This window comes from Piliocolobus tephrosceles, chromosome 7 (genome assembly GCF_002776525.5).
Source record: "Piliocolobus tephrosceles isolate RC106 chromosome 7, ASM277652v3, whole genome shotgun sequence".
Taxonomy (NCBI): Eukaryota; Metazoa; Chordata; class Mammalia; order Primates; family Cercopithecidae; genus Piliocolobus; species Piliocolobus tephrosceles.
The window spans coordinates 53,584,075-53,606,139 of NC_045440.1; positions in this window are offsets into that span (position 1 = coordinate 53,584,075).

Sequence of the window (22,065 nt, forward strand, 5' to 3'; positions counted from 1 at the left end):
CATGTTCTTTGCAATCCCCTTTTCTCTTCAGAAATAGGATTCAATCTAGGATCTCATGCTGCACTTAGCTTTCATCTCATTTTGTTTTCCTTCTGTCTAGAGTAGTTCCTCACATTTTCCTTGTCTCCTTGTCTTTTGTGATGTTCATATTTTTGAAGAGTAGAATCCAAGTGTTGACCTTCATTTGGGATTCATCTGATGCTTTGTCATGATTAGATTGAGGTGACGCATCACAGAAGGGACTTTTTAGGCTGGGATTGGCCAGTCCACACTGCTTTGCATGTGACTTCAGAGGCCCTCGGGAGTGATCTTTGGTTTTGTGAGTGGTTCATAACTTTTTTCTCCTCTGTTCCTTTTTTAATTTTTTTTTTTTCTTTTTGAGACAGAGTCTTGCTCTCTCACCCAAGCTGGAGCATCCAGTGGCATGATATCGGCTCACTGCAACCTCTGCCTCCTGGGTTCAAGCAATTCTCCTGCCTCAGCCTCCTGAGTAGCTGAAATGACAGGTGACCACCACCATGCCTGACTAATTTTTGTATCTTTAATGGAGACGGTGTTTTACTATGTTGGCCAGGCTGTTCTTGAACTCCTGGCCTCAAGTGATCTGCCTGCCTTAGCCTCCCAAAGTGCTGGGATTACAGGCATGAACCACTGTGTCCGGCCGAGTTCTCACTAATTTTTGATAAGTCAAAAGTTAACCTGCCAGTGTGGCCTGGCATCCACTTCTTCAGCAGTTCCTACCCAGTGCCTCTAAAAGGGTCCCTCATCACTTTGCTAATAAGAACATCCTCTATGAGTCAGCATCCTGGCATCTCCCGGCTTAAATGCACAAACTCCAGCTAAATCCAAGACCAACTACATCAGATTTTGCATTTAACAAGTTTCCCAGGTGACTCATACACATATTCAACTTTGAGAAGTACAGCTCTGAGAACATAAAATCTGCATTATTTCATTAATTTTTTCATTCCAGAATATCTGAGTGCCTACCATGTGTTGGGCAATGTGGGAGCCTGTGGGAGAAGGAGTTTGCTTTGTTACTTTTATTTTCTGATCTTGAACAGAATGCATTTAAATTTTGAATACATTTTATACTTCTCCTTTAAACTCCAAAACAAAAATCTTCAACCTCAAAAATTCTAATTCACTTGGTCTAGTGTGGGTCCCCAGCACCAATATTTTCTAAAGGCTCCCCAAACGTGCCCCTAATGTGCACCTAGGTTGGGCCGTTATCACAACTTTAACACATGTGGAAATCACGAATTAACTGTATAAACATACAGGAATCGTAGGAATAAAATACTTCCAATATCGTGGCCTCTTACTTCTAGAACTTTTTTCTAGGCTTTTATCTTCGTCTCTATTTTATTCCCATTCCATATCCTTGTCATGGTTAAGAAATGTGCCCCTTCCAAATACTAACTTCAAATATTTCACTTTCAGACTACCAGCTTCTGTCTTTAGTTCACTCTCTGTAGTGCCTGGACTTCAATGTTCCTGGGCCTTACTGAACCCCTACCACCTATGCCTCTCTCCACAAGTTCACATTCCCCAACCCCCTCACTGCCTCACCGCCTGTCTTCCACAGTGGGCGCTTTATTGCCCATCACCAGGAACTCCTCCCTTGGCTGCACCTCCAATTCCCTTGCCCTCACTTACTTCTCATCGCTTGCTTGGAAAACCCCAAACGTGGTTAAATGCTGCTCTCTTCCTGCTCACTCTGAACTGTGTAGCAGCATATGCACATAAAACAAACAAACAAGCAAAAAAAAAAAAAAATCCCAGATCATGTTGCCCCAACGACTGGTCTCACTTTAAATTCAACCGCCTCTGTCTGGCAGTTCCACTCCTTTCCCTAGTCCAATAACTCGCCCTTGTGCTAGATGATGATTTCCCACCTTAGTCATTCTTCCCAGACTTACGGCTCCTCCTTCCTGTCCCCACTAGGTGATGCTTTTTCCTATTTCTCTGGAAAAAGAAAATTAAAAACAAGTTCTGCAAGCTACTGCTGTCCCCTCCAGCCTCCTCTGCATCTGAACACGTTTACTTGGACTTCTGACTGTTCCTGTGCACACCCAAGACCATGCCCTCCACTTGCGCTCTGGATCTGGTCAAGCTCTTGAGATGCCAATCTGTGCTGCTTCTTCTGGGTCACCAGTTTGTGTCTACCGAATAATTTTCATCAGCTTTCAACCATGCTTTTTCATTCCATTTAAAATTAACTCTTCGGCCCCACCCTCCCAGGCCAGCTACTGGCCCCCTGCTCTGCTTTACTGTCTTGTCTTTTTTGGAAAGCCTCTCTGAACTCATTTTGCCATATGTGTAATGGAAGAGAATGGGATAGAAAGAGAGAAAAGCTAGGAAGAGATTAGAGGTGAGGCAGACAGTGGGAGGGAGAGGTTAGAAAGTTAATTCTGATTCATTTAAGTTTCCAATATGTAACTAGGTATGGATCTATTCTAGGATCCATTTATTTAACAACTGTTTATTGGTTAGCAGGCATTTTTTTTTAGGTGCATGGGATACAGTAATGAACAACACAGAAAAACAAATCCTTCCCCTTAAATGAGAGACGGGGTTTCACCATATTGGACAGGCTGGTTTTGAACTCCTGACCTCAGGTGATCCACCCACCCCAGTCTCCCAAAGTGCTGGGATTACAGGCATGAGCCACTACAACTGGCCTGTTCAAGGGTTTTTATATCACTTAATCTCTACCTTCTCTTCCTCTTCCCAGAGCCCAGTGGGTGGGGCTGAAAGTTCCAAACCCCTACTTACTTGGTCTTTCTGGTGACCAGCCGCATCCTGAGGGTATATAGGGATCGTGCTCTAAGTCACACAATTTGCATAAACTCAGTTGTGATGAAAGCTGCTCATTATGAATTAAAAACGACACTTCTATCACTTAGGAAATTCCATAGGTTTTAGAAACTCCGTGCCAGAAGCCAGGGTCAAAGACCAAATATAGTTTTGTATTAAAACATAGTGACCTTTCCTTCCTTTTAATTTCTTTTCTTTTTTTTTTGAGACGGAGTCTCGCTCTGTCGCCCACGCTGGAGTGCAGTGGCCGGATCTCAGCTCACTGCAAGCTCCGCCTCCCGGGTTCACGCCATTCTCCTGCCTCAGCCTCCCGAGTAGCTGGGACTACAGGCGCCCGCCACCTCACCCGGCTAGTTTTTTGTATTTTTTAGTAGAGACGGGGTTTCAGCATGTTAGCCAGGATGGTCTTGATCTCCTGACCTCGTGATCCGCCCGTCTCGGCCTCCCAAAGTGCTGGGATTACAGGCTTGAGCCACTGCGCCCGGCCCCTTCCTTTTAATTTCATAAAAGAATATCCTTTGAACATCCTACCTAGTTTTCTTTAATCCAGTTAAGGATCAGGTCAGATATAACTCCCTTTCCTCTGTCCTAATTAACTTCACTTCTAGAGAAATATTTCTGGGCTGTAGTTTCTAGTGGATTTGTTTTGTCCATTATCGGTTTATTTTTAACTGCCTTTCTTTCAAAACAGTTCCTATTCATTCTTTCATTTTCGGTTAGAACATGGGATAGTTTTATGGAACAGTTTTCTCCTTTCTTTTAAAGCCTATAGATGATGACATTTAAAAAATGACATCAGATCTTTCTAACTGCATGATGTTATCACATAGTGAATCTTACCCACCTCCATACACTCTGTTTCTTTTTTTTTTTTTCTTGTGACTTATTCTTTATTTAGAAAGATTATTATTTAGAAAGATGAGACTTAAATTTCCACACATTTACAAATTTCCGAACTTTTATTTTCTTAATTTATTTCTAATTTTATTCCATTGTTATTAGGAAATATACTCTGCATGATTTAAATTCTTTAAATTTATTAAAGCTAATTTTATGGCTTAATTTATGCTCTATCTGAAGGAATGTTCCATGTGCACTTGAGAATAATTTGAATTGTTTTGTTGGATGGATTATCTTTTTTTTTTTTATTATTATACTTTAAGTTCTAGGGTACATGTGCATAACGTGCAGGTTACATATGTATACATGTGCCATGTTGGTGTGCTGCACCCATCAACTCGTCAGCACCCATCAATTCATCATTTATATCAGGTATAACTCCCCAATGCAATCCCTCCCCCCTCCCCCCTCCCCATGATAGGCCCCAGTGTGTGATGTTCCCCTTCCCGAGTCCAAGTGAGCTCATTGTTCAGTTCCCACCTATGAGTGAGAACATGCGGTGTTTGGTTTTCTCTTCTTGAGACATGGATGCAGCTGGAAACCATCATTCTTAGCAAATTATCATACACTCTGTTTCTAATTGTTCTTGTGTCAGACAGTTGGAAGCCGGCCTTGAACTGTGAACTGTGAGCAGCCTGGTGAACTCAGTCTTGCCTCCATTAAAGTGTCTTTGTCAGAAGACTACATTTTTAAAAAGCTCTTTTGCATCACTAAATTAGAAGAGACCGTATTAAATAATTTTCACTGCTGATGAGATGGAGTTAAACTGGTTCTCATGCTTCCTTGGCAACTTTATAAATTCACACAAACTTTTGGAAACTAATTTGGCAACTAATTAAAGAGCCAAGAAAACATTATTTAAATTATTTCAAAAATTCTATTGAGGAAACAATCTAATACGGGAAAAAAAACTTCTCTAAAGGAGAATGTTTATTGCAAAGTTAGTGAAAAAGGATAAAAATAATAAAAACAAATCTCCAAAATGGAATAATAAATAAATAATCCACGGTATTTTTACTCTAAGGAACATTGTGTGCCAATCAAATATATCCAATGTGGAAAAATGTATGTTATATAATATTAAGTTAAAAAATGCAACTATATACACAGTAATTACAGCCATCTACAGAGACATATTTTTAAAAATCTTGCAAGGAATTTTTTTTTTTTTTTTTTTTTTTTTTGAGACAGAGTCTTGCTCTGTTATCTAGAGTGGAGTGGTGGCACAATCTCTGCTCACTGCAACCTCTGTCTCCGGGGTTCAAGCAATTCTCCTGCCTTAGCCTCCCAAGTAGCTGGAATTACAGGCATGTGCCACTACACCTGGCTAATTTATATATTTTTTAGTAGAGACAGGGTTTCACCATATTGGCCAGGCTGGTCTCGAACTCCTGACCTCAGGTGATCTGCCCACCTGAGCATCCCAAAGTGCTGGGATTACAGGCGTGAGCCACCAAGCCTGGCCAAGAATTTAAACAGAATAATGATAATTGAATTATAAGAGTAGTAGGGTTAGAGATATTAATTTTTATTCTTATTTTTCAAATCTCGTTTAATACAGTTATACAACTTAAAGTGTAAAATAATGTTCTAGAATAGGGTCACACCATTTGAATTTGGAAAATTCTGATATATTGTTGAGTTGCTTTCTAGGATGGTCAGATGTAGCCTAATATAGTATATGAGAATGCTGATTTCACTACATGCTCTTCCCCAGTGAAAACTGTCTTTCAAAACACCTTTGTTAATTAAAGAAGCAAACATGTTTTGCTTCTGCTGTCACTCTTATCCTTGTATAGATTAAGGCATAAGTGGTCTTTTATCGTTGTATTATTCATTTTTTGTTTTTGAGACAGGGTCTTGCTCTGTCACCCAGGCCGGAGCGCAGTGGCTCCATCATCTCAGCCTCCCAAGTAGCTGGGACTAGGGCACGTGCCACCATGCCTGGCTAATTTTTGTGTTTTTGTTTTTTGGGGAGAGATGGGGTCTCCCTATGTTGCCCAGGCTGGTCTTGAACTGTTGGCTTCAGGTGATCATCCCACTGCAGCCTCCTGAATTACAGGTGTGAGCCACTACTACGCCTGACTTTTGTTTGTTTGTTTTCATTTTTTTTGTTGATTATTGTATTATTCTTATCTCTAGTTTTCCCCTTTTTATTTGTTAAATAATGTTATTAGGTATAAAGATTTTTGTGTTTTTTTTGGCGTGTGTGTGTTTTTCTTTCTTTCTTTTTTTTTTTTTTTTTTTTTTTTTGAGATGGAGTCTGACTCTGTTGCCCAGGCTGGAGTGCAGTAGCACTATCTTGGCTCACTGCAACCTCCACTTCCAGGGTTCAAGACATTCTCCTGCCTCAGCCTCCCGAGTAGCTGGGAATACAGGTGCCTGCCACCACGCCTGGCTAATTTTTGTATTATTAGTAGAGATGGGGTTTCACTATGTTGGCTAGGCTGATCTCGAACTCCTGACCTCAGATGATCTGCCCACCTCGGGCTCCCAAAGTGCTGGGATTACAGGTATGAGCCACTGAGCCCAACCTAAGTATGAAGATATTTAAAATTTTTTTATGCTAATAATGTGAGTTTCACTATGATTTTCGTATACATACATAACTTTATAGTTTTTCATTGTGAGCTATAATGTACATCCTGAAGTGTGTGAAAATGTGTGTATGTGTATGAAGAAAGATAATGATGCCAACACTCCAGAAGCTTCCTTCATCTCTTTTTCTCTTCTTGATCACAATGTTCCTCTTTGCTTTAGCAGTAACTGCCTGTGGTAGGCAACCTCTATGATGGCCCTGATTGGTATTCATGTAATCTCCTCCCAGTGAGTGTGGACTGGACTCAGGGACTTGCTTCAAGCCAATAGAATCCAGCAAAAACAATGGTGTGCCATTTTTGAGATTAGATCTGATTGTGGTTTCTGTTTCTTCCACTTTCCCCTCTGTCCTCCATTTCCCTCTCTCGGCTCTCGCTCTAGAGGATGCAGATCTCACACTATGAGCTTCACGGGGCAAGGAACTAATGTCTCCTGCCAACAGTCAGTAAGGACTGAAGACCTCCAACAACCACGTGAATGAACGTGGAAGCAGCTCCTGCCCCAGTCCAACCTTGAGATGAATGCAGCCCAGGAGTACCTTGATTGAGTCTGTGGGAGACCATGAGCCAGAGGCATCCAGCTAAGCCACACCAGGATTCCTGATACACAGCAGCTATGGAATAGTAAATGTTTTTGTTTTAAGCTGCTAAATTTTGGAATAATTTGTTATGCAACAATAGAAAACGAATACATGATTCACCTTTATGGTTATAATTTGTTTTTCCTTTTATTTATTATATAAATAGGCCTCCCTAAAAATTAAAAATCAATGATAGATATATCCTCCCATATGCATTATTTATACTTGTCTTTTGTGCCATAATAATGATTGCAGCATTTATCAATCTTGTGACATGTAGCTATAGTTTATTTCTGTTACTTCATGACATTCCATTCAAATATATGTCAATTTATTCCCTTACTGTTGATGGACATTCGGTTTGTTTGTAGTTTTGGTTGTTCTGAACTGTAGTGCTGTCAACATTTTTGTACATGCATACTGGTACATATATACATTCATTTCTCTGGAATGTGTACTTAAAATTTGCTGGGTCATGAGATATTGATATCTTTAAATCTTCAACACCAAAGTATTTTTTCTACTGTTAAATTAACCCTTACTCTTCCATAAGCAGGTTATGACAGTTTTTTGACTCCACTTTCTTGTCAACTCTTAGGAGACTTCAAATATCTTACCAATCTGGTCAGTATATGATGCTACTTTGTGGTTTCAATTTCCTTTTTCAATGCAGTTGAGCAGCTTTTCATATATTTATTGGCCACTGGGATTTCCCCTTTCTCAAGTATCTATTTGAGTCATTCTAATTTCTACTGGGTCTGCTGTATTTTTTAAAATTTATTTATAGACTTTGAAAATAATATTCTGCATGTAAGTTCTTTTTGTTTTAGTTATACATTGCAAATATCTTTTGTTTTGCAGGATGTCCTTTTTTATTCTTATGGCATGTTTATTTGAATGAAAGTTCTATCTTGTTTAAGAAACCTTCCACTACCAGAAGATTGCTAAGGTATTATCTTAATTTTTTTTTTTGCTAGTTTTGCCTTTCACATTTACTTATTTAATCCTTCTTAAATGGACTTTTGGTATAGATGTGAGGCAGGAGTCAAATCTATTTTTCCTGCATGAATACCTAATTGCCCCAGCACGTTTTGTCGAAAAGTCCACCTTTTCTCTGCTGTTCTGCTTTGTTATAAATTTTGTGCCTGTGTCTGGATAGCGTATTCTGTTCCATTAGTCTTTGTTTCTGTCCGTGCACTAATAGCTCACTGTTTCTATTACTATAGCTTCATAATGAGCTCTGGTATCTGGTAGAGCCAGTCCTTCCACTTATTTCTTTTCATGAGTGTGTTGGCTATTCCCTTTGCATTTCTATATATATTTAAGAATTAGCTCATCCAGTTACATACACATGCACACACTCACATGCACACATTCTCAGGATTTTAACTGGGGTTGCATAAGCTAACTTAGAATTCATGTCTTTATAGTTCTGAGCCTTACAATCTGAACACATTGTATCTCCCATTATTTGGGTTGATTTAAACATGTTTTATACAGAAATTTATATTTATCTTTATAGATATTTTGAACATATCTTGCTCAGTTTTTAATCTAATTACTTGATAATTTTGAAGCTATTAATGGTATTTTTTAAAACTTTAATTTCCTGGGGTTTGTTTTTTGCTGGTATATTGTAATTATATATATAGAGAGAGTACATTTTATTAAATTATCTTACTAATTGTAAGAGTTTTTCTGTAAATTCTTTTGGATTGCTTATCCAGGCAATCATGTCACTTGTGAATAATGATGTCCTTTTTAATTTCTTCAATTCATTTTATGCTAATGAAATAGTTCTCTCTCTCTAGAACAAATAGGTACTGATTTCTACTAATCTTTTATGATTTTGTTAAAGAAAACACTTATAATGTTAAAAAATTAATATTAATTTATTTCTAGAATTTATTTTTATGTGTTTTAGGAAATAAGACTCCAACTTTGTTTTTCCCAGGGGGTTAACCAATTGTTCCCACACCATAAATTTACTGATACATCCATTTGACCTTTTAGCATACACTAAATTTCTATGTACACTAAGGTTTGTTTTTTGTTGATCTAAACTGCTTCATTGACTTGTTGGTTCTGGCACTGATTATTGTTTTCTAATACCCTTACATGTTGATATAGTGATTAATTCTTTAAATGCCAGGTCTCTTATAAACAGAGAGTACATTTTGGAATTATAGTCATATTTTAGGAGATTTTTAAAAATCACTGGCAAACGTTTTCCAAACCCCTAAGGATCTAAACTTGCATCCAGTTGTCTTTGGTGTTTCAGATTTTATGATTTCATAGTTATTAAATTACTAATTTCTATGACAGGAAGGGACAGCAGCATAGAATTGTCGAGTGAGAAAGAACCCAAGGATAGCTCTTTCAGACTCGCACCCTGAACAGTGACTTATTTTAGCAGGTTCCGGTCTTGCACATGGCCACCTCACCTGTACTTGGAACCTTCAATGCCAGGAAGTGAGCTATGACATTGGGCAGTTCAGTCTAGGTTTCAATGATCCTCGGTAGTGAGTTCTACCTGGACAAATCTCACTCTGTACAAGGTCCACCCATAGGTCTTACTTTTGTCCTTCAGAAACATAGAGAAATGCTTAAATCTCTTTTATACATGTTTGCTATTTTAATATTTGAAGGCACAAGGCACATATCACCACACCTTCCTAACTCTTATTTTCCCAGAGTGATTATTTCCAATTTCCCTTAAGCCTTTGAGGCTGGGTTATCCCGGCCTAGTTGTGTTCAAACACAACTAGTAATTGCCCCCTTTCCCACACACCTGCCATTAATAGCAATAGCGACAATTACAATAACAATGAAAGCAATGTAACACTGAGTCTAAATAGTATTCAAATGTGGTCTCCAGATAAACTCTATATTCCTTTGATTTGTGGACCCCCACTAAGGAAGCCTTGGCTGCAAATAAGATATGACTCACCTACCGGTAAGTAAAAAAAAAAAAAAAAAAGAATTTGATTTTTTCACGTCACAAGAAATCTAGAGGTGGGGGGTGTCACTGGCATTAATTGAGAAGTTCAAGTGTTCTAGGTCTCTGGGGCTCATCCCTGCAGCCCTCAGTCTTCCCTGTGGCTCCATGCATCCCTGCATCAATCAAAGATGAGAAGTGGGTGTGGTGCAGGCAGGGCAGAATTTCACCTCACATGCTTACCTCTAAGTGAGGAAAATCCTTCCCAGATGGTCCCAGGACAGCGGCTTAAGCCTCGTTGGCCAGATTTGTGCCATGGATCTATCCCAGACCTCAGACTGGAAAGCTTCCCTAAGATCAAAATATCTTAACTCAAAAGGTTTTCAAAATTCAGGTTTATTAACAAGGACTGGCTGGGCATGTACAGGACTGGCCTGTAATTGTAGCACTTTGGGAGGTCAAGGAGGAAGGATCACTTGAGCTCAGGAGTTTGAGACCAGCCTGGGCGACATAGTGAGACTCCTATCTGTAAAAGAAAAAAAAAAACAAAAACAAAATTAAAACAAAACAAAACAAAACCCCATGAGGACTAAGAAAGCAGCTAGCTTTGGAGTAGATGAGAAACAGTATCTGCCATTATCTATATCTTTATCTATATACTTTAGTACTATTGATGTATCTTCTGGCACTAGCTCTTCTATTATTGTTATTTTAAATACTCCCCCCACCCCAGTGTATATTGATCTAATGTTCAGTAATACTCTTAGAAATTGATACTGATGGCCGGGTGTGGTGGTTCACACCCGTAATCCCAGCACTTTGGGAGGCTGAGGCGAGTGGATCACCTGAGGTCAGGAGTTTGAGACCAGGCTGACCAACGTGGCAAAAACCCATCACTACTAAAAAAAATACAAAAATTAGCGGGGCGCAGTGGTGGGTGCCTGTAATCCCAGCTACTCAGGAGGCTGAGGCGGAAGAATCACTTGAACTCAGGAGGTGGAGGTTGCAGTGAGCCAAGACTATGACACTGTACTCTAGCCTGGGTGACAGAGCCAGACTGTCTCAAAAAAAAAAAAAAATTGATACTGATAAATTTAACCTATACAATCTGAATATGGTTAGTAACAAACAAGTCACCTCTCACTCACCTTCTAGGTTTGGTTCTGCCAATCAGTAGAATTACTTTTGGTAGCAGGTGACATGATACCTGCCCAAACATGGCTTAATAATAAGAGTCATAGCTGGGGGTGGTGGCTCATACCTGTAATCTCAACACTTTGGGCGGCTGAGTCAGGAAGATCACTTGAGACCAGGAGTTCAAGACCAGCCCAGCCTGGGCTACATAGAAAGGTACCCCATCTCTACAAAAAATAAAATAAAAAACTTAGCTGAGTGTGGTGGCGCAGGCCTGTAGTCCTAGCTACTCAGGAGGCTGAGGTGGGAAGATCCCTTGAGTCCAGAAGCTGAAGGCTATAGTGAGTTATGATTATGCCATTGCGCTCTGGCCTGTGGGACAGAGTGAGACTCTGTCTCTAAAAGAATAAAATAAAATAAAGCTTGCTATTAAATGCCACACAACAAGAATGAGACACTTAGGCAATTTTATGGTTGGTTAATACAACCCTTCAATGACATCAGAGCTCCAGGTAGACAACATATGTCCACATCAGGATCTGCCCCTCCTTTCCTTCCTTTCCTTCTGGCTGCTATGTCTGTAAACCTGGGTTAAGTTGCAATATGACACATCTAGAGGCTTGCTGGGCCTTGTAAGGGAGGGAATGGGCTACACCTAAGAAGAGCAACAAGGCCTATTTGGCATGCGATTGAGGGATACTCTGGGGATTCTAAGGGTGTGTGGTAAAAGTGGCCAGAACATCAGGCAGAAAGAAGAGAGTTGGTTGTTTTGGGAGCACTTTCTTGAGATACTGGATTTAACACCCTATCACTCACACTGAGACGGCTCCTAGAAGCATGGAGAAAGCAGCAACATGGAAAAAGCAACAAACTTGGAACAAGCATGCTTTTCCAAGGGGTCAAGCAGTCTCTAAGCAGCAGGCAGCTGCTAGATCAGCCCACCGCACTTCCATCCACATAGCCACGAAGGAAGCAATGAGTCCAGCTGGATCCAGACAGTTTAGCACAGCAAGCAGTAGGAGCTTCAAGGTCATTCATCCTGACCACCAATTTAAAGGAGGTGAGGCAGAGTGGGCCCAGGTGACTGCTGTTCATACAGGGTCTCTGTCACAGCTGAGACATTCCAAGCTTAGGACACCCTGATCTTATGTAGGGGCTGCTAACATACCTATCACTTCTCCCCTCTGGAGACATATTCTCTTTTATTATCCCAGAATGTCTTAGGGTGGGGAGGCGGACTCTAGCTGTCTTACCCTGAAATGTGAGCAAATCTTTTTTCTGCCTCAGAGCAGCTTTGCTGATATCATTGAACACTACTGTCAATGCCTTTTGCTCAAAAGATGTGAAGAAACACCAGAATTGTCTCCCAACATGCAAAGTGAAATTGAAATGCCAATATTGCCATGGCAGAAGGAATTAAAAGGCTCAGTGAAGTGGGCGTGCTATGAATATACCAGGCAAGGCTGGAAGGTCTATTAGTTCATTATGTTCCATGAAACAGCTAAGAGGATACACCATTTACCAAGACCTCAAGTAACACACTAGCAAAAAGAATCACGAAAATATATTTGGTGGTAGCTCTATAAACCGTAGCTGATTGTAAAGAGGCAATTTTACAGACCCAGGCTCACCGATAATAAAGAGGGCCATTGAACCCTAGAGCAATAGAGGCCAAGTGGTGAGACTTAGTCTCTGAAACCAGATGTATGCAACTATTACAAGGAAAGGTGGGATCAGAGTGGTGGCCAAGAAGGACTGATGTGCAAATGTTATGGAGGTGGTTAATAGAACCAGCACCTCTAAAGACAAACAGATGGGCCATACTCATTTTATACTTGCAGAAGAAATCGAGGATGGATGTCCAGAGGCTGAAAACAGTCAGTCTCTAAAGTCATAATCGCTCGCACAGTTTCCAGACCTGAGGCAGTTTTCAGACTTGGAAACCATGGACTAAAGAGGATGCTGGATTTCCAGGAGAAAGGATCTTGTAACACATGGCAAACACAGATGGTAGTGATGATTCCCATAGTCCTTCCCCAGAGGGAGGGATGCCTGTGTACTCATACTCAGGTAACTGTTTATTGGACACCTACCTGGCAGCTTCTTGGTCCAAACATCAACACTCTCCATTTTAGTTATAAGGAATATTATATGGAGCTCAGGGATCCTGGGGGCTTTGGGGGGCTGGAGAAAAAAGTCATGCCAAAGGATACTAAGTGAAAGAAAAAAGTTTGTTGAAAAAAAAAAGGAAAACAAAGTAAAAAAAAAAAAAAAAAAAGAAAGAGAAGAAAATTAGATTATTTGAGTTTAAACTAGGCTAAACCACTAGGGGGAAAAAAGTGAGACAATGGCAGAGGAAAACAAAGTATAGTCATAATTAAAATAGTATTTGCTTGTTGTTTGGAAGAAAGGGTAATGGAAAGAACTTCATTCTAAGAAAGTTTTCATGAGTTTTTCTTTCTTTCTTTTTTTTTTTTTTTGATGTGGAGAAATTGTAGTCAGTGAGTATATTTTAATGACTTTTTTTTTTTAGTAAAGATGGAACTATTTTAATTGTTAGCATCTAATTATTTAGTCAAAAGACAGATAATTTCTAATGGAGTATGATTAGGGTGTTATATCCTGCCAGAAATAATTCCTATTTGCTGCTAATGAATATATTATATACAATCTTGAGACATGTTTTGTTAATGTAATTGCATTGTCATTACGTTCTCTTTGACACTGGCTGTCTCCGGGGGTGATCCAAGGGACAGGAGAGAGTTGTTTCTGTAGTTGCTGCTCCAGAGAAGCTTCATGTGACTAATGCGCTGCCGGGAAAGTGCTGTGTGTAGAAGACAAACCAGGAACATTCAGAACCTGTCACACAAACGGGGAGAAATATCAATTATATTAAAATTGTTAGAAGAACGAATACATTTCCTACATGGAATAGGCATTTACACGCATATGTATAAATCTGGGTCTCTTTTATGTTGTTCGCACTTATATTTTTATTTATGTATTCAGATTTCGGTATATGTATATGTGTGCCTTTGAGAGTGAGGACATGATGGAGCAGCACCTTTGTAAACGTAAGACTTTGAACCATACAGCAAGCTTGAGAACAAAATAAAACAATGCAAAGCATTCGGAGTCTCTAGTTTCTTCTCTGCCATTTAGTAGCTATTGACGTTGTGAAAATTCCTTCATTCTCTGGGCCTGGAGTTCTTGTAAAGGACAAAGGATGACTTCCCCTACCTTAGCACCTCCTCCAAGGCAAATTCTCTCTGTCTTGAGAATGATAAGCACCAACTTAAAAATATGTGTATATATAAACATTGAAAATGTAAAGGAGATATTATATATACATAATATACCTATATCCATACATGTGTGTATAATCACTCTCCTTAAAATTTAGAGGCAAGATATGCAAAAAATCATTAATAGCGGTTTCCTGTGGGGACAGAAATAAATTAGGGAAGGACATTTTTACTTTTCATTTCATTCCTTTCCCTACTTCGGAATTTTTACTCTCTCTCTCTCTCAATCTCTGTGTGTGTGTGTGTGCGTGTGTGTATGTGCATGTGTGTGTGTACATTAGAAAAAATAACCTCTCTTCAGTCTTGATATTGTTTCAGCTTGTGCTCTTCTCCACAGTGGGCCCCAGAAGATGTGGTTTCTATTTCAACATCAAACACAGACTTTTTCTAGGGCCCAGAAAAAACTAGTATCTGAAAAGAGAAAGCAAATCCGAGGGAAGCAGGTCAGCAACATCTGCTACAGCATCGTGTTCAAAGGGCCTGAGAGATTTGTTTTTGATAAGCTGCAGTAAAATGTATCTGCCTATAGACAGAAAAACAGGCAAATAAGTCTGTACAAATTTTTATTATTTTAACTTAGACTTAAAAATTGTTTACATTTGCCCTACTTGCCACATATATTTCGCTTTCTGAAAAGTTTGAGAATGAATTTCAGAATTGTGCCTCTTTGCGCCTAAATACTTCAATATGTATTTCCTAAGGATATACCAAGAATATTCCTAAAAATACAACCACAGTACAGTTATTCAAATCAGAAAACTTAACATGGATACAAAGCTGTTATTCAATTTATAGTCCATATTTAAATTTTGGAAATTGTTGCAATATCTTTTTTGAGACAGAGTTTTGCTCTTGTTGCCCAGGCTGGAGGGCGATGGTGTGATCTCGGCTCACCGCAACCTCTGCCTCCTGGTTTCAAGCAATTCTTCCGCCTCAGCTTCTTGAGTCACTGAGATTACAAATGCCTGCCACCATGCCCAGCTAATTTTTGTATTTTTAGTAGAGACAGGGTTTCACCAGGTTGGCCAGACTGGTCTTGAACTCCTGACCTCAGGGCGTCTGCCCACCTAGGCCTCTCAAAGTGATCCTGCAATATCTTTTATAGCTATTTTCCTCAGATCTATTCAAGAATTACATGTTGCATTTAGTTGCCATATCTCTATTCTCCTTAATCTGGAACAGTTTCTCAGTCTTTGTCTTGCATGGCCTTGACATTTTTTAGGAGAACAGGACATTTATTCTGTAGAATTCCTTTTAATTTGGATTTGTCTGATATTTCCTCATGTTTAGATTCACTGTATGCAAGTTTTTGACAAATGCTGGAAGAGGATTTGTACCTCTTTTTGGAGTACCTGATGGTTGAGTTGATGTGGTGTCTGTAGATTTCTTTACTGTCAAGTTTCTATTTTCCTCTCTGTAACTAATACATACATTGTGAGGAGATACACGCACACAACACATGACTATATTTATATATCTGCAAAAAACAAGCAAGATCCCATCTCTACAAAAATAAAAATACAATTAGCTGGGCGTGGTAGTGCATGCCTGTAGTCCCAGTACTAGGGAGGCTGAGCTAGGAGGATCACTTGGGCCCAGGAGTTTGAGGCTGCAGTGAACTATGATCATGCCACTGTGCTCCAGCCTGGGCCACAGAGCAAGACCCCAAAACCACACACACACAAAAAAAAGTCATACTGATATGATACCTCTAGTTCCTTCCAATCCAGTACCCCAGGGCTTATGCTCTTCTTTCTCAGTTTCCTGTTTTAACTCTGGTCATGTGGAAGAGAGAGTGAAGTCAACATACAGAAAAGCAGAAAAAACCTGGACAGAAACCCCTGGTGCTAACATAAATCCCTCTATGCCTGCCTTTCCCAAGGTTTTTGAAAATTCCAGGAAACCCTTCTTTTTCTAACTAGTCTAGTTGGATTTTAGTCTTTCGCAGCTAGAAGATTGTTGACTCATACTGTGATGAGGGAAAATCCAGTGCCATCATGGTCCCTTTGACATTCTCCTTTACAAATAGTTTTGCAATGATAACTCACTAACTTTTACCCTTGTGGTGTTTTACTGTATCTCCCTGCAGAATTGAGGAGACTGACATTTATTACAACGCTGTACTGTACCATTTAGGCATGACATAAAATTTAATCCTGATGATAATTTGTAGCATTAGTAAGATAATCCTCATTTTGTAGATGAAAGATTTGAGACTGAGAGAATTTAAGAGACTTGTAAGAGACACACAGAATAGAATAAGATCCCTAACCTCCCTGTAAATTAATTTTCTTCCCCACACAATTTTGCTTTTTACCTAACTCCTTACCCTGGCAATTCATTCATTCAGCAACTGTTTTCTGAGTACTATACATGTCATTCTATATCAGAGTCAACTAAACAGACTTGTCAGTACCTGTCAACCTGTTGGTTGCTTTAGTACTTTGGAGAGATTGTAAATTACACTCACATTATAACAGGAAAAATGCTAAAGAAAAAAAAAAACAAACCCTGAGTCAAAGTTCTTGTACTCAAAGAGTTATAAGTAAACTACTTACATTCAAAACTGGTATCTGATTTTCTAGAGAAAAAATACATGTTGATATTTATAAACACTTATTGGTAAATATTTATTGTATACAAAAATAATTGTCATGATTTCAGTCCAGATTTCTCAGAGAAGTTCCCTTAGAAAGTTTACTTGGAATAGATCTGACTCATTTACATGATTCAGTCCATCCATACAAATAGTGATAGTTATTTGAAGGTTATTAAATGATGCTCAAGCAGAAACATGAATCATGATTAAGGATGAGTGGTGTGTTTCATGCCCTTGAAATCGCTAGGATATGGATGCCCATGGCTTTGCTCACTGCTCCTCTTGGTCAACTCTGATGAAGACATTCGGTGTCCTTCTGTGCTTTCATGTGTCCCTTAGCCAGAGCCAAAGAGTCCAGCGCACAGCTGCGCTGGAGCTTCAGAGGTTTTTGGATGCCCCTGCAGTGAGCCTTTCCTTAGAAGACTTCACAAGATCAGACAGCTGCTGCCCTGAGTGCTCTAAGTTCTCAGAAACACATCATTTCAAGTTTAGAAATACAGGGCACACATATTAGAATCCTTGCTAAATCCTCATGAGAAATGAAGAGAGGCTTTCCACCTACCACTTTCTTCAGTCAGCAAAGGAAAGAAACAAACGTTTTTTTAAAGTACCAGGTCTTATGCCAGTGGCACTTTGTACACATTTTGTCTTATAATCCTCATAATAACTAAGGAAAATTATTTTAACAATCTCCATTTTACATGTGAGCAATGGGTTCAGAGGAATTAATGTGAACAAGATCACAAGCTGGAAAAGGACAGAGTCTGCAGTCAAACCGAAATACCTTTGACTCAGTTCGGCCCTTTGAAATCTGCAGCGTGGACTTCCAATGAGCCCACACTCCCTGGCCTTGCAGCAGTTGGAAATGTGGCTCATGTATTAATTAGGGTAACTGTTTGATCCACTATTTGTAAGGGCTGCGCCTACATTCTAATAATAATTGTATGGAATTTATTATTTTAAATGAGACACTTATATTATTGCATATAGTTATTTTTTACATAGAAATCTTACTGTTTGGTATTACCAATGATTAACACTGTGTGGGCATGAATTGCTATGAGATTCACATATTTTGGTTATGTGAAGCACTTTATAAAGGAAATAATAATTTTTTTTTTTTTTGGAGACAGAGTCTTGGTCTGTCACCCAGGCTAGAGTGCAGTGGTGCGATCTCAGCTCACTGCAACCTCCATCTCCTGGGTTAAAGCAATTCTCGTGCTTCAGCCTTCCAAGAAGCTGGGATTACAGGCCTGTGCCACCACACCCGGCTAATTTTTGTGTAATTTAGTAGAGACAGCTTTTAGCCATGTTTGACAGGCTGGTCTCAAACTCTTGGCCTCAAGCAATCTACCTGCCTTGGCCTCCCAAAGTGCTGGGATTACAGGCATGAGCCACCACACTGTGTCTGGCCTGGAAATAATAAGTTTGGGGCAAAACTTGCCATTCCCCTATTGATGACATGGACTTTTGATTGTTATGATTTTTAATATCCAATATAAGTAAAATCAATATAAAACAACACTGTTATTTAATTCTGTATTATATTTGTTCATTTTTGATAATAAAGTAAATATAACAACAATAGAAATAATGTACAAAAAGAAATCTTACCATGTTTACCCTATAGAATAAATACGTTTTTGTGCATTAGAAAGGGGAATATTCTTGTCCTGACTAATTATGAATAAGCAGTGTATCTGAAGACAATGGGGGAGGGAGTGGCATGTAAGTGTGCATGTGCATGCATGTGTGTGTGTGTGTGTGTGTGTGTCTTTGTATGTGAGTGTGCACCCAACATCTCCCCCAATTGGCTCCTCCTGAGCTATACCACATTTCATATTTGGTTGGTTCCTAATACATCACAATAGCAAAGTGCTGTTATGCAAATACTAAATATTATATACACACCTACTATATACCCACAAAAATTAAAAATTAAGAATTAAGAAAAAGATGTTGAAGGGATGCAAGGAAGGGACCAGAAGCCTAGGCATGCAGGCAGCCCCCAGAAGTTGGAAGAGGTAAGGAAAGAGATTCTCCCCTAGAGCCTCCAGAGAGATCCAGCCTGGCCAACCCCTTGATTTCAGCCCAGTGAAACCCATTTCAGACTCTGGCCCCCAGAACTATGAGAAAATACATTTTAAGACATTCAAAAAAAAACCCCCAAAATTAAATATTAATGTTTCATTCTTATGAAGTGAAGAGAACAAAGAAGAAAAAGCCCAAAATGCTATTAACTCCCCTTAACTCGGTAAAGTGCTTTTTTTTTTTGTTTTTTGTTTTTGTTTTTGCATTCTAACTTACATTGATTTGGACTCAGTTAATTTTCAAACAAACCACACTCAAATGGTATCATGCTGTTTCTAACTAGGTAAAGAAACGCTTTCCCACAGTGGTTACCGATGGAGGTCTTCCCTTGTGTGCTATTTAAGTCTCTGTGCCATGGTGCCCCAGTCTCTCTCTGCTCTGCCGTTTCTCTCCCCAAGTTCTTTGCCCTCCATTTCCATCCCCGGCTCCATATCTTGCCCTGCTGCTCATCCAGCTGGTGGACTAGCATCTCAGTTTGTGTGTTTTTGGACCATAACTTTGGCAGGTTTACTATGTTACCACTTCCTTCTGGTATTTGTCCAACAGTGTTTGAACCACAAGCTTGAGGAAGACCATCTGCAACCTCCCCTAGGTCCTAAGGGACCAGCAGCCAGGCCTATGAAACAAAACGAAATTTCAGAGACCATTGGGTTGGTATACATAATTCAACCACCGACAGCATTTGGATCTTTCTGATCCTATCTTTCTTTACAAGTTTTATGTTTGGTTCATCCTAGATTTTTTTGCATTGGTTTTTATTTTTAAAATACGGTATTAAGATATTTATCTTAGCCGGGCGCGGTGGCTCAAGCCTGTAATCCCAGCACTTTGGGAGGCCGAGACGAGAGGATCACGAGGTCAGGAGATCGAGACCATCCTGGCTAACACGGTGAAACCCCGTCTCTACTACAAAATACAAAAAACTAGCCGGGCGATGTGGCGGGCGCCTGTAGTCCCAGCTACACGGGAGGCTGAGGCAGGAGAATGGCGTAAACCCGGGGGGCGGAGCTTGCAGTGAGCTGAGATCCGGCCACTGCACTCCAGCCTGGGAGACAGAGCGAGACTCCCTCTCAAAAAAAAAAAAAAAAAAAAAAGATATTTATCTTGATGACTGAGTTTTCTTGGCCTGAGACCAATGCCTTACTCACCATAGCCGAGCCGCCCTGACTGGCATGATACTAGATCTCAGCCATCACTTAGCTTCTGAGCTCAGCCTTTCTGGGTCTGTGAGCCCTCCCTCATTTTGATTCTTGGAGGATGCTCTCAACTCTGCCTACTCCTTGGCGATTTTGCTTTAGTTTGGACTTCCTGCTCTTATTATCCTGGACTTTACCTTGATGCCCCTCCAGTGCCCGATTGTCCTCACTGTGACCACAGGAGGGGGCATCCCTGACCTCTGCCCACAACAGTCCTTGTAGCACCAGGCAGGGCCCCGCCAGAGAAGAGGAATGGGCAACAGATATATTAAGAGATTGATGGAGAGGAGGCCGGGTGTGGTGGCTCACCCCTGTAATCCCAGCACTTTGGAAGGCTGAGGCGGGCAGATCACCAGGTCAGGAGATTGAGACCATCCTGGCTAACACGGTGAATCCCTGTTAATACTAAAAAAAAAAAAAAATACAAAAAATTAGCCAGGTGTAGTGGCGGGCGCCTCTTGTCCCAGTTACTTGGGAGGCTGAGGCAGGAGAATGGCGTGAACCCAGGAGGCAGAGCTTGGAGTGAGCCCAGATCACACCACTGCACTCCAGCCTGGGGACACAGCAAGACTCTATCTCAAAAAAAAAAAGAAAAGAAAAGAAAAAGAAAAAAAAAAAAGAGATTGATGGTGAGGAATTGGCTCACGCGCTTGTGGGACTGAGTGTGCAGGTGCAGACACACAGGGCGGGCCTCAGGCAGGGCAACTGGAGCTTTTGCTGTGAGAAGCTGCTGTCCGCAGGCGGAATTCCTTCTTCCTTGGGGAAGCCTTGGTTAGGCTTTTCAGTGGGTTGCCTTGGGCGCGCCGGGATGGTCTAGGATAATCTCCCTTATTCATAGTCAACTGATTTTGAACTTTTATGGCAAGCGTAGGAAACCTTCACAGGAAACCTAGATGCGGGTTGAAATAGCAGAGGGCTGTGACTTGGCCAAGTTGACACATAAAACCAACAGTGCCAGGCCCCATGGCCTGCCGGTTAGGCCTTGCTTTGTGCTGGGCTCCTTGTAAGAGAAGGGAACTTTATGAGTGGTTCATAAAATTCCATGTATTATCTCCCGAAAAAGCAGTTTCTCAAAGCAGGGCCTGCACTAACTGCATGCTCTAAGGCTCTAGGAGACAAGGAAATAGATTATCCTCCGCTAGAGCTTCAGAAGGAGGCAGACCCATGGACACCTTGATTTCAGCCCAGTGAAATCCATTTCAGACTCTGGCCCCCAGAATGAAGAGCCTTGTATATATTGTTTGTTTTCTTAACAGCTCTAGGCATAGCAATAGTATGTCCTGACACTTTACATCAATTGCTTGAAATTGGAACATATTTCCACACATAAAGAAAAAAATAATAAAGGAGTCGAGGCTGGTTTCAAATTACATTTGCTACATGACACGGGAGTCTTCCTGGGGCTAGGAACCAAAGTGGAGGAAGATTCAAGCTTCAAGGTGAGAGTTCTGCTCTCCCTTCCACATAGGATTTGTTGCAGGCAAGATTTTACAACATGCTGCCAGTGCCTCCATTGGCCTTTCTGTGTCTTTTTGTACTTCCCAGGGGGCCCAGGCCTCCTGAGGCAGCAGGTTTCCCACTGTGGAAGCTGTGCCCTGCCCAGGGATCTCAGTGGTGCTGCGGACCTTGGGGAGGGACGCTGCGTGTGCCTGGGATTCCCAAGTCCCTGTATTCCAGGACCTCATTGGATCTCCTGACATCTGCACAGTACCCGCCCTTCTGTGACCCTGGACTCCTCCTGTCTCTGAACCCCCAGCGTCTCCAATTTCCTTACCGCTGTGCGACCTCCCCAGACCTGGGCCAGCTCAGTGCTTTGGGTGAGAGAATTTCAGCCCAAGTGACCAGCTTAGTAGGTCACTCCTGTCCCGGCCCCCTGACCTCTTGTACCAGGAGAAGAAGTATGG